The sequence below is a fragment of the Phyllobates terribilis genome, unplaced genomic scaffold, assembly GCF_046119375.1.
Source record: "Phyllobates terribilis strain yellow unplaced genomic scaffold, ASM4611937v1 Scaffold_4__5_contigs__length_816908805, whole genome shotgun sequence".
In the NCBI taxonomy this organism is placed as follows: Eukaryota; Metazoa; Chordata; class Amphibia; order Anura; family Dendrobatidae; genus Phyllobates; species Phyllobates terribilis.
The window spans coordinates 374,245,252-374,259,008 of NW_027362764.1; the positions used below are offsets into that span (position 1 = coordinate 374,245,252).

A 13,757-nucleotide genomic window follows, 5' to 3' on the forward strand; every position below is an offset into this window, starting at 1 on the left:
ATTTTTAAAAAATGTTTTTAATTATTTAAAACATTTATTTTAATCCTGGACCAGTCTGGGGTACTTTACATGTCAATACTTTGGTATTGCAGCATATTGTCTTGTGGGATTTTCTGCTACCTACCACAATGTTCTCTAACCAATTAAAATATGTAATAAAACCTCACAGAATTCTTCCCCCATTGCTCCCGTTTTAACAGTGCCTGAGTAACTGTGACGCATAGATCACTTGGACACCACAACATTCAATCAGATGACAGCATGGATATACCAAAAAGTAAAAAGGCATGGGATTGGGTAGCATTAAAACATTAAAGGTGAGGGATAGGTAAGGTGAGTAATGTTTATTTCATAATTTTAAAGCGTTCTTGGAAGGTCTTATACACTGTTTGTAGTTGGACAACCCCTGCCTGCCTATGAAGTACAAACACAGTAATTGGAGACCTTCACTTGTCTGTCCTAACAACCCATGAGCACTTCTCATTCAAGCTGTGAGAGGAAAATGTGAAGACATAGGGTGGACACACAGCTGAGTACAATAAAGAGAGCTGGACAAAATAATCCTGAGAAGTTGGTATTTAACAGTGTGGTAGTTACGCTTTTAACATACATTACAATTTTAAATATAACAATACATATACTTAAAAAACACAAAAAATATCCAAACAATTGTGACACGACAAACAGATTAGTAACATATATTGCACTACCCTTTTTTTAAGTTTCAACCCATCACCTCCAGTTTTTGGTCTGGATCAAAGACAGGTGTGTACTAAGTGGCTAGTCTCTATCGCCACAGTACCTTTATCCACACATTACCAACTTATTTATTAACCGGAGCATTATTTCATCATCGGAGGAACGATATTCCTTTAACACCTGCTATTCCACTATTTATAATATAACTATTCTACAGCAAGGTTTAGTTTTTTGTTCCACACTACCTGCCACTTAGTTATACAGGCAATATACATTTTACAACATGCACATATAGGGGCACTTCATTCCCCAATTTTTGAGCTGCCTGTGTAAATCAAGGCTAACGCGTTTCATCACCCATCTTGAATCATCAGGGGAGCCGTTATACTTTATGTCCATCATGTTGGATCTTCACAATGTACAATTCATCGGCTGTTTTTTAAGTATATTTATTAAAAGTTATATTTTAACAACTCAGATTTCTGCTATATACATAGATGTTTACAATTGACATGTATTCTTGTTATACCTATAAAAAAAAAATTTGCTTGTCAATAAAAAATGTATTTGGCCTACTTCTAAATGTTGTTCTTTTCTTTAAGCAATCCAAGTGAGAGCTATGTTAATGTCATTCATTCTTATGTAAACTTTAAATAATTATGCCTACTATTGTCTGAAATTAAGTCTTGCAGGACCCTAAAAAAAATGCAGTGCATAACTACTAGGTAATTAATAACAGGGGCAGGAAGTATTAATATACTGTATTCATTCTGCACATTGTTGCTACTAGAACCAGTAATTATGCTGAAATCTCTGAAAAACCATGTGTGAATGTCAATGAAGACAATAAGTGCAGCAATTAAAATCACTGGTAGATTGTATTTTAAGTAAATTATTTCAAACAATCAAGTGTACTGTGATCCTCACAAGCCAATATTCATATTTTGCAGGGTAGGAAATTTATCTTATTGAAGTAATTCAAAGTTTGTGAATTTTATATATTTTTAAAAGATTGGGTTGTCCACTACTTGAACAGCTTCTCATAAATGCTGTATTCCCCCATGTAAAATAAACAGAACAGGTACCATCCCCTGCGTCAGCGCTGTACCAGCGATGCTGGCGTTGGTTCTGAGGACACTCGCGTAACATTGTTATGCCATATAAGCACTGCAACCAATCAGGGGCCACTAATGGGCTCACATTTGTCTTGGATGAAACTCAGACATCTGAGGTAGGTGAGTCTTCTCCTGCAGCCCATTAGTGACTGCTGATTGCCTGCAGCGCTAACATGACATAACAATTTCACCCAAGTGCCAACAATGGTGATCCAGGAGGGGGGGGGTATCTTATTTTTTGTTTTACATGGCTAATACAGCATCTAAGAAGGGGTTTTACAAGTAGTGGATTACCCCTTTAAATACTATACTTTTTTTTTTCTCGAAATTGCAAACTGTAAATCATATGTTTAATACCCGGGGTTGAGACATTTATATATTATAGTACAATAATAGTATTTTATTTAAACAACCTATGTTTTATTTTAGCCATTTTATTTTAACCATTTTTTTTATAAATCATATTGAAAAACTATACAGATATTTTTTTCTACAATGGAAAACTGCTAACATTTTTACAATTTGAAAAATCAAGGCAATTTTTAGACCATATCTACTTTGAAGTCTACCCATTTTACAACTTGTCAATGCTCTGCACTACACACTGAGCCAAAGTGAGGAGTAAAAGCCTAACGCTCAATAGCATTATACAGAATAGCTGCAGATCACATAATGAGGGGATGGGTTTTTGACTACTGCAGCTTCCACAGCAGCAGCAGTTTCCTATAGGGGGATTCAAACTGTAACTAAAAAGCACACAAGGAACTATGCAGTTGTAGGCATTAGAAGCCTAATAAGAGTAAAAAAAATCTTCAGTGACCCATGTTTCAGAGAATTCCCACTAAAAATGTAAAATTGGCATCACATTGGTAATTGGTAGTACAATTTGCCATTTGGTGGTGTATACTGAACCATCTACATGGAGATTCTCATGGAAGATTAAGTACCGTATAACTAACACTAGGTTAGACCCATTAGGCCATAATGTGTTATTGTCTGGCTTTGTTAAGCAAACAGGGCAGCACATAAAATAACTCACAATTTTAAAGCTTGCGTTAGTACCATAAATCCATGCGAACACTTATATTTCATAGAAAATGTGCATAGAAGATGACAAATAAAACAAGAATATTAGATGAAAGAATATACAATTAGTCAGCATTTGACTCTAGGGCAGTGATGGCGAACCTTTTAGAGACCGAGTGCCCAGTCCAAAACCCACTTATTTATCGCCAAGTGCCAACACGGCAATTTAACCTAAATGTTGAGGTTTTAGTTTAGAAAAAACAACTGATACAATGAGCAGGCGAGAGCAATATAGAGCAGCCACAGAAAAGAGGAGGGGTCTGAGACTGCAGAAATAAAGAATAAAGTGGGTACGCAAAGTATTCAGACCCCTTTAAATTGTTCACTCTTTGTTTCATTGCAGCCATTTGGTAAATTCTAAATAGTTCATTTTTTTCTCATTAAAGTACACTCTGCACCCCATCTTGACTGAAAAAAAACAGAAATGTAGAAATTTTTGCAAATTTATTAAAAAAGAAAAACTGAAATATCACATGGTCATAAGTATTCAGACCCTTTGCTCAGTATTGAGTAGAAGCGCCCTTTTGAGCTTGTACAGCCATGAGTCTTTTTGGGAATGATGCAACAAGTTTTTCACACCTGGATTTGGGGATCCTCTGCCATTATTTTTAGAATTTACCAAATGGCTGCAATGAAACAAAGAGTGAAACATTTAAAGGGGTCTGAATACTTTCCATACCCACTGTATGCTCACCTCCATCTTCGTATATGCCCCCATCCTTGTATATATGCTGCCCTCCCCATCCTTGTATATATGCTGGCCACCCCCCATCCTTATATATATCCTGGCCTCCCCCCATTTTTGTATATATGCTGCCCTCCCCCCATCCTTGGATATATGCTGCCCTCCCCCCATCCTTGGATATATGCTGCCCTCCCCCCATCCTTGTGTGTCACCCTGGCCTGGATGCCACAAAATGTAATAAAGCTGTGTCTGAGAGCAAAGGGGAGGTTCTCTAGTCAGGGGAACATTAGCATGCAGTACCTCCTGTCTCAGGCCAGTAGGGGGAGCAGGCTGCCCCTATAAAAGCTGGTGCTGGGGGCAGGGTTAGAGAGAACTTGATGGCCTGTCTCAGCACTGAGACTTGTCCCGGAGCAGAGCAGGGACAGACAGTTGCACTGCACCTAAGAGGAAGTGTGGCAGGAGGAGAGCCACAAGCCAGAGACAAGAGGCGAAGAGAGCCTGTCTTGGCAGAGAAAGGACTTAATTTACCAGACTTTGGTGTCTGAGGCTGGAAGGATTCCACATTCTCCAGCAGATAACCAGTCCGCAGGGGACTGTATATTCCTTGGCCTAAGAAGCCTGGAGGCCCTGCCACAACAGAAGGGACCTGTAAAGCCGTACAAGGCTGGGAGCAGAAAGGAACCCATGTCGCAGGCCATACAGGCGAGAATACACGGAAAGCTCGGAAACGTGGGCTGTTACCCTATAACGAGGAGATAGCCAGAAGGAGCGCAGAAAGCACGGTAGGCCTACACCCTCACCCTGACCAGGGCCAATTTCCCCGTTGCTCTCAGACATCCAGGTCCCCTCCTAGCTGGGACTGTTTGTGGGTCAATTTACCTGTTCTAGTAAAGACCCTGGACTGCAACCTGCTGTCTGCGTGCTCCTTGCTCCTCCAGCACTATCAGCACTGGGACTCTCACTACCATCACTCCCAACATCCATTATACTGCCCTGGGGCTGCACTCTTCCCGTGGGGAGTCACACTACCCTAGCTGCACACCTCATCAGCCCCAGCGGTCTGCATGCAGCGGCGGTTCCTAATAACCGCAATCCACGGGTGGCGTAGTCGGACATTATCAATAGAGCATAGCAGACTACCATTGGTCTGACCACCCTGATCACGGAACCAGGTTGCCACTACTACTCCCATCGTTTCCCTACCGCCCGGATCCGAGTGCCCCACGGCCCAGGGGGCGAGTCAGCTTTGGCGTAGTCGGCAGGATTTCGTGCCCGCTAACCACGGGTACTGCGCGCCTGAAAAGAGACTGTATCGTTGTACTAAAGATGGCGCCCGCCCCAGAAGAACGAGCGCCATAATGTGCGCGCCAAAAGACCACAGGAGGCCGCCTCCCATCGTGGGCCGGGTCCCAGAATGGCGCCAAAGAGGAAGCCCGCCCCCAACAACCATGAGCACGGCGGTAGAAATGTCTGTCAACGTGGGGGCTGCCCCTGAGAGTGATTGTCAGCAGAATGCCCCAGGACCACCCCCCATGGGGGCGGAAAGAGAAGAAAACTGCGGGGCAGGGGGTGGTCTGGATCAGTCTGGCCAGGCCACACCCAAAGATAGAGACAGGAACCAGCTCCAGCGCCCTGGCGCGTGGCCTGCTGCAGGCCGAATCCCCATGCAGCTTCACGGAGCTGCTAGCACACCTCCCCAAGGAAGACCCCGAGTATGTGCGGGCTGCGCTGGAGGAGCTGGACCGGAGGATGGTCCGGGCGCAGCGGGACGTGATTGCCGGGTGGAAAGAAGAAATGGCCCGGCGGGCCGTGATCCTGCAGCAGGAGGCGCCGTCGACATCCAGCGGCACACCAGCCACCGAGGGCAGTGAAAGCAGAGCGGAGGCCGAGGACGACGCCGCGGAGGAGGCCGCGACAGCAGAGGCAGGTAACGGAGACACCCCTACCCCGAACCCTGGGGCCGCCGACCTGCCCCTGCACCCTGTTGCGGAGCCCAACGTACCTGAACCCGCCATCGACACCGTGCCTCCACCGCTACCAACCGGTTCCCAGGCCATCGACACCACCAGCGAGCCCCACCCCATGCCGTGCCCTCTGACCCCGGGCGTGATCAGCAGACCACAATCGCAGGCCCGGTCGCAAGGCCTAGCGCCCCTGTATGCCGCCCGTCGACGGGAGTACTGCCGCCAACAGCTGGAGGTGCTCGAGAGGGAGCAGCGGGAGCGGCGCATGAAACAGGAGAAGCTGCAGGCCCAAAGTGCGGAGCAGAAGATGAAGGCCCGACGAGATCCCCGAGCTGCCCGCGGTCCCCGAGTCACCGGGACTGTCGTGAAATTTCACATGGAACATGGCTGCGGTTTCATCCGAGACCCTGAGACCATCAGCGATGTGTTCGTAACGAGGAGAGATGTGGAGAGCCATCTGCCGGAGGGTCATCGAGGGCGAGATCTGTTTCCAGGGGATGTGGTGTCTTACACCCGACACCAAGGCGTGAAGGGATGGTACGCCCTCCATGTCCACAGAGTAGTAGAGGAAGAGGAACAACACTACTCGGATGCTGAATATCAAGAGGACCCGGATGGGCCTGAAGATTATGAGGAGCAAGGAGCGGCTGGAGGGTATCGCATACAGTAGCATACCAGTGTACATAGTTACCCGTCAGGGTATAAAGGAACTGTGTGGGACTGTTTCCAGAAAAGTGTGGTCCCCATTGGGACTGATATAGGACTGTTTGATTGTTGCCCTATTCCCTAAGTAACCTGGCTGAGGACTGAGAGCAGCCATCCCTCTTCCCCTTAACAGGCTGAGGACTGTGAGCAGCCATTCCTCTCCCTAAAACCGGCCGAGGACTGGGAACGGCCAATCCCTTGTACATAGTTGCGCTTCCTAAAGCGCCCCCTACTGGTTTTATAAAAAAAAGACTGCAACGTCTACCTCAAGATTTACTGGACTGTTGCACCTTTACCTGGTCGAGATCCAAGAATCCAAGAATGTGCTTTACTTAAAAATGTTTTACATGAGAAAGTTTTATATGCTGCTAGGTAATAATGCAAATGTTTTACAAGATGTTTTATATGACAAAAGAGTTCCAGAGGCATTAGCAAAGTGTTTTATAATAGTGACAAGAAAAGAAAAGTGTTTCCCATAAAGAGAATTGAACCGTATTGCCTGTTTTCTGATGTGAAAAGTTATTGAAAAAGTTTTGCATGTCCTGTAATTATCTGTTTTTGCTCTTTTCCAGCCCGAGGACGTGCTGTGCTTTACCAGGGGGGAATGTAGCGCCCCGAGGGTTCGGCCGCTACAGGGGTATTGCACCTCAGACCAGAGGTGTGATATTCCACTCCCAGGTAAGGATGGAGTATGGACCAGGGCTCAGTTAGCTGCATACAGCACACACACCCCATTTCCGAGGGACAGCTCAATGGTGCTCCCACTAGACATAAGTGCAGGCACGACCGACTATGTCCCTGCCTGGAGTGGGGAGGGGGGGTGGAACACCCAGTGCTGTAGGGGCAGATAGGGGTTGGTTCCTGAGCGTAGGAAGGAGCTCATTGGTTGCTGGTCACCTGGGCTCATGGTCAGAGGGAGGTATAAAAGGTGGGCACCATCTTAGATCTAGGTTCTGTCCAGAGAGGAGAAGACAGGGAGTAGAGGCTCTGTAGGAGCTCTACTCCAGAAGGGCCTAGTGAGAGGCCGAGGAGGAGGTGAAGGGGAGCTGAGATTTTGGCTCATCTCAGCTCCAAGAGAAAGGAACAGAAAGGAACAGAAACAGAAAGGAACTGCAAAGAAAGAGAGAGAGAAACAGAAGGGCTCAGGAACAAGAAGGTGGAAGGGACCCTAAGAACCCACGAGAATCCAGGGTGAAGGGTCAGGCAGATTAAGGGTACCGGAGCCCAAGTTGGTGGAGGAGAAACTACCCTCAGCCAAAGACTGGTCGTCGTGATCAACTATTGGTGCGACACCTCATCAAACCTGCTAGGAAGGCACCATATAGGACAGTGGAGGACGGGGCCCACGTTTAACCGCACTAGTCCGCGGCAGCTGGACAAAAGTGGGTCACTGGTGAGGCAGGCCAGAGAAAGGATTAAAGGGGGTCCTGTGCCATGCTCCTGAACTGCCTGGGAGTTGACCGAGCCCCTCACCTGGTGGACGCAGCACGGCTCGGGCGGTCACTGCCGACGGAAGTGACCCGGAACAAACGAACTGTGAGTAAAGACCCTGGACTGTAACTTGTTGTCCGTGTGCTCCTTCGCTCCTCCGGCACTACCGGTACTGGGACCTTCACCACCATCACTCCCACCATCCACTACACTGCCCTGGGGCCGCACTCTTCCCGTGGGGAGTCACACTACCCTAGCTGCACACCTCATCAGCCCCAGCGGTCTGCATGCAGCGGCGGTTCCTAAAAACCGCAATCCACGGGTGGCATAGTCGGACATTATCAATAGCACATAACGGACTACCACTGGCCTGACCACCCTGAGCCACGGAACCGGGTTGCCACTACTACTCCCATCGTTCCCTATTGCCCGGATCCGAGTGCCCCACGGCCCAGGGGGCGAGTCACTTGGATATATGCTGCCCTCCCCCCATCCTTGCATATATGCTGCCCTCCCCTCATCCTTGTATATATGCTGCCCTCCCCTCATCCTTGTATATATGCTGCCCCCATCCTTGCATATATGCTGCCCTCCCCTCATCCTTGTATATATGCTGCCCCCATCCTTGTATATATGCTGCCCCCATCCTTGTATATATACTGCCCTCCCCATCCTTGTATATATGCTGCCCTTCCCCCATCCTTGTATATATGCTGCCCTCCCCCCATCCTTGTATATATGCTGCCCTACCCTCATCCTTGTATATATGCTGCCCTACCCTCATCCTTGTGTAGCGCCCCAAGGGTTCGGCCGCTACAGGGGTATTGCACCTCAGACCAGAGGTGTGATATTCCACTCCCAGGTAAGGATGGAGTATGGACCAGGGCTCAGTTAGCTGCATACAGCACACACACCCCTTTTCCGAGGGACAGCTCAACGGTGCTCCCACTAGACATAAGTGCAGGCACGACCGACTATGTCCCTGCCTGGAGTGGGGAGGGGGGGTGGAACACCCAGTGCTGTAGGGGCAGATAGGGGTTGGTTCCTGAGCGTAGGAAGGAGCTCATTGGTTGCTGGTCACCTGGGCTCATGGTCAGAGGGAGGTATAAAAGGTGGGCACCATCTTAGATCTAGGTTCTGTCCAGAGAGGAGAAGACAGGGAGTAGAGGCTCTGTAGGAGCTCTACTCCAGAAGGGCCTAGTGAGAGGCCGAGGAGGAGGTGAAGGGGAGCTGAGATTTTGGCTCATCTCAGCTCCAAGAGAAAGGAACAGAAAGGAACAGAAACAGAAAGGAACTGCAAAGAAAGAGAGAGAGAAACAGAAGGGCTCAGGAACAAGAAGGTGGAAGGGACCCTAAGAACCCACGAGAATGCAGGGTGAAGGGTCAGGCAGATTAAGGGTACCGGAGCCCAAGTTGGTGGAGGATAAACTACCCTCAGCCAAAGACCGGTCGTCGTGATCATCTATTGGTGCGACACCTCATCAAACCTGCTAGGAAGGCACCATATAGGACAGTGGAGGACGGGGCCCACGTTTAACCGCACTAGTCAGCGGCAGCTGGACAAAAGTGGGTCACTGGTGAGGCAGGCCAGAGAAAGGATTAAAGGGGGTCCTGTGCCATGCTCCTGAACTGCCTGGGAGTTGACCGAGCCCCTCACCTGGTGGACGCAGCACGGCTCGGGCGGTCACTGCCGACGGAAGTGACCCGGAACAAACGAACTGTGAGTAAAGACCCTGGACTGTAACTTGTTGTCCGTGTGCTCCTTCGCTCCTCCGGCACTACCGGTACTGGGACCTTCACCACCATCACTCCCACCATCCACTACACTGCCCTGGGGCCGCACTCTTCCCGTGGGGAGTCACACTACCCTAGCTGCACACCTCATCAGCCCCAGCGGTCTGCATGCAGCGGCGGTTCCTAATAACCGCAATCCACGGGTGGCATAGTCAGACATTATCAATAGCACATAACGGACTACCACTGGCCTGACCACCCTGAGCCACGGAACCGGGTTGCCACTACTACTCCCATCGTTCCCTATTGCCCGGATCCGAGTGCCCCACGGCCCAGGGGGCGAGTCAGCTTTGGCGTAGTCGGCAGGATTTCGTGCCCGCAACCACCGGGTACTGCGTGCCTGAAAAAGACTTTTGTAACTTACCTGTGGCGAAGTTTCCCGCCGTCCGGAGTCGTATCCCGCTATCCGGAGCCGATTCCCGCCATCAGACGCCATCTTGGACCGTTTCCCGCCGTCTTCTGCCGTCTTCCCGCCATCCGCAGCTGCTTCCCGCCATCGGACGCCATCTTCAGGACGCCGAGCAGGAAGAAGAGGGGCGTGGACGCCGAAAGCGCGCGGGACCCGAAGCTCTGCCCCGCGCACCGACGCTGCGCAAGGTCCTGGAAGGGAGAGAGAGCGACGCTGACGTCATCAGGACGCGACGCAAGGTCCTCGTCCAGAGCAGCAGCAGCGGAGCCGCGGCCTACAGAAGAGGATCGTCGGAAGGTAGGCCACGCTTAACTAGGGGGGAGGAAGATGTCGGACACAGAGGCGCCCACTACCACCAACGCAGCTGCAACAGTGGTGATGCCCTTTTCCCTGCCCTACATCCCTGGAGTGGCCTGGCTGCCCAAATACTCAGGGGAGCCCCATGCCCTAACTGACTTCAAGGAAAGTTTGTTCCACGTTTACTCCCTGACAGAGGAACAGAAGGTCAGCATATTAACAGGGCAGTTAACTGGCGCAGCCCAAAGGGAGGTAAAGTCATGGAACACTGAGGAGAAAAGGACTGTGAAGGGTATTCTGGCCCGGCTGCGGGGTACCTTTGACACACGTACCTCCGCTGAAATTAAAATGAGGTTCTAAGGATGTAAGCAGCGGGCACAGGACAGCATCAGAGACTATGCCCTAAATCTGCAGGAAGCCTTGAGGGCTATCCAACAAACTGACCCTGGCAGTGTGCAGGAAACGGATAAGCTGCTAACAGAACAATTCATAGAAGGTCTGCTGTCCAGCGCCCACAGGGCCCAGCTGCGCCTCATGTTCTTTCAGAACCCCGACCTGACCTTTCCCCAATTTAAGGACAGGGCCATAAGGGTGCTCTGTGAATCTGCAACCAGTGGCACTATAAACCCCCGGCGCTCTGCTCTCACCTTCCACCAGGAGGCGGCGCCCTCCTCTATGGACCCCGTGGGGGCTGATGCACAGGCCCTGAACCAAGCCCCGTCGAAAGACCTGCACCACCAAGTCCAGGAGCTGACCAGGAGCGTCGCGGCGTTGACCAGGACCGTCCAGGCGTTACAAGTGGACCCGTCAAGACCCATCGAGCTGGCTTCAAGTCCGGAGGATGTCCCGTGGCGTCGACAGAGGAGGATCCCGTCGTTCCGAGGGAGGCCCACAGACCGCTATGCAGAGGATGGACAGCCCATTTGCCGTCGATGCAACCAGCCTGGACACATTTCCAGGTACTGTAATTTAAACGGGTCCAACCTGGGGCAGAGGGCCAACCCCCAGGCATAAGATCACCAGGCCCTTATAATTGGCGTAATAAGTACGTTGGGGGGCGCCCGGTTTTACCCGTGGTGCTGGACGGTATCCCCATGAGCGCCTTGCTGGATACTGGGTCACAAGTAACCACTATCCCTTATGTACTTTTTAAGCAGTATTGGACTGATGCTGATATCACACGGTATCCAGACAGTAACTTGAGCATCATCGCCAGTAATGGCTTACCCGTGCCGCAGATGGGGTTCAAGGAGATGACCATTAAAATTGGTAAAGTTGAACTACCGGCACAGGGAGTGATTATTGTGGACATTGACCGTCGTGAAAGTCACCCTAAAATAACTGTGGGTACTAACGTAATTGAAAATTGTCTTTCAGAGGTAATTGTAATCTTACAACAGGTGGCGGTGAATGCTAGTTCCAGCCAACAGAGAGTCCTCAACAAGGAGATAAAAGCCCTGATGAGATGGCAGCAGGTAGAACTGTCTGGTGGTGAGATCGGTAGCGTAAGACTGAGTGACCCATTCCCCATTTCCATGCCTCCCAAAAGTGAAATGATGATCTGGTGTCGGACTGCAATCGGGTTGAGAGGTAGAGACTACCAAGCCATGGTAGAACCCGTGTACTCAGACAGCAGGCCCACCATTTTGACAGCCCGGGGGGTGGTTGATGTCCGTCAAGGGAGGGTGCCCGTCCGCATCTTCAACATTGGGGAGAGGGAAGTACACTTACCCAGGTACGCTACACTCGCCAAACTGTTTGTTGTCGAACACAAAGCTATCAGGGCCGTGGAACCCTTGCCTCCATCTCCACAGGTGGAGGGTAATGGCTCCCAGAAACAAAAGGAGGACTGGTGCCAGAAACTCCACGTGGGTGCTGACAAGGAGTCTACCGGGTGGTACAGGAGTACGAGAGAGTCTTTAGTAAGCACCCGCTAGACTTCGGCAGAGTAAAGGGGATAGAACACCACATCCCCACAGGGAGCCACCCACCAATAAAAGAGAGACACAGGCCTGTACCCCCTGCACATTATCAGAATGCAAAGGGCATGCTAAGAGAGATGAAAGAAGTTGGGGTCATTAGAGACAGCTGTAGCCCCTGGGCAGCCCCCTTGGTTCTGGTCAAAAAGAAAGACGGCACCATGAGAATGTGCGTCGACTATAGACAAATCAACCGTATCACTCACAAAGACGCATATCCGCTGCCTAGAATAGAGGAGTCTTTAGCCGCACTAAAATCAGATAACTTCTTTTCTACTTTGGACCTTACTAGCGGGTACTGGCAGGTTCCTGTGGCAGAGGCTGACAAGGAGAAGACCGCCTTCACCACCCCGATGGGACTGAGTGAGTTCAACTGTATGCCTTTCGGGCTCTGCAACGCACCAGGGACCTTCCAGCGGCTGATGGAATGCTGTCTAGGGCACCGAAACTTCGAGACGGTCCTCCTTTACCTGGACGACGTGATCGTCTATTCGAAAACCTACGAGGACCATCTAAAGCACCTGGCCGAGGTGTTCGAAGCCCTGGCAGGCTACGGCCTGAAGGTGAAACCATCGAAGTGTCACCTGCTGAAACCAAAGGTCCAGTACCTAGGGCACGTGGTAAGCGCGGAAGGAGTGGCCCCCGACCCTGACAAGGTCACGGCAATCAAGAGCTGGCCAAGCCCCTCGAACATCAAAGAGGTGAGACAGTTTCTTGGGTTGGTAGGCTACTACCGAAGATTCATCCCCGGGTTTACCAAGATGGCAGCTCCTATGCAGGACCTCCTGATCGGACAGTCTAAGTCCAGAAGTCAAAAGCCACCCTTCAAGTGGGATAAACCGGAAGAGGAGTCCTTCTGCCAGTTGAAGATGGCCCTCACGGGGGATGAGATCCTGGCCTACCCTGATTATGGCCAGCCTTTTATTCTCCACACAGACGCCAGTAATGTGGGACTGGGAGCCGTACTGTCCCAAAACCAACAGGGCAGAGAACGGGTGATCGCATACGGAACCCGGAGAATTACAGCTCCTTCAAGCTAGAATTCTTGGCGGTGGTGTGGGCCGTGACAGAACGCTTCAAGCATTACCTGGCCTCCGCAAAGTTCATCGTGTACACGGACAACAACCCGTTGACACACCTGGACAATGCAAGACTGGGTGCCCTGGAACAGCGGTGGATGGCCCATCTCTCCAACTATGACTTCGTGATCAAGTACCGGGCAGGCAAAACCAATGCCAACGCGGACGCCCTATCAAGAATGCCTCACTTACCTGAGGGTGACGAAGACCCAGAAGAGCTGGAGGAGGTAGAACTCCCTGCGTTTCACCGGTATGGAGCCGCTCAACACTCTCACCGCGTGAAGGAGGAGGATCTAACAACTGTGATGATCAATCCCCTACCTCACCACAGCTGGGCCGAGACCCAAGATAGTGACCCTGCAGTCCGCCTGGTGAAAGATCTGCTGACCCGGGAAGACGCCCGCCTAGATCCAGATGCCCCAGAGGAAGCCAAGCAGCTATGGAAGGAGAAGAGCAAGCTGTTCCTCTACGAAGGCAAGTTGTGCAGAAGGATTGTTAACCACCGGACGCACGA

General features: G+C 50.4%; 1 protein-coding gene across 8 annotated transcripts in view; it reads right to left on the minus strand.

Annotated features, from left to right (window-relative positions):
* The window catches only part of LOC141265411 (poly(rC)-binding protein 3-like), a 1,492,220-nt gene that overhangs the window by 44,042 nt on the left and 1,434,421 nt on the right, over positions 1 to 13,757 (minus strand). The window lies entirely within an intron of this gene.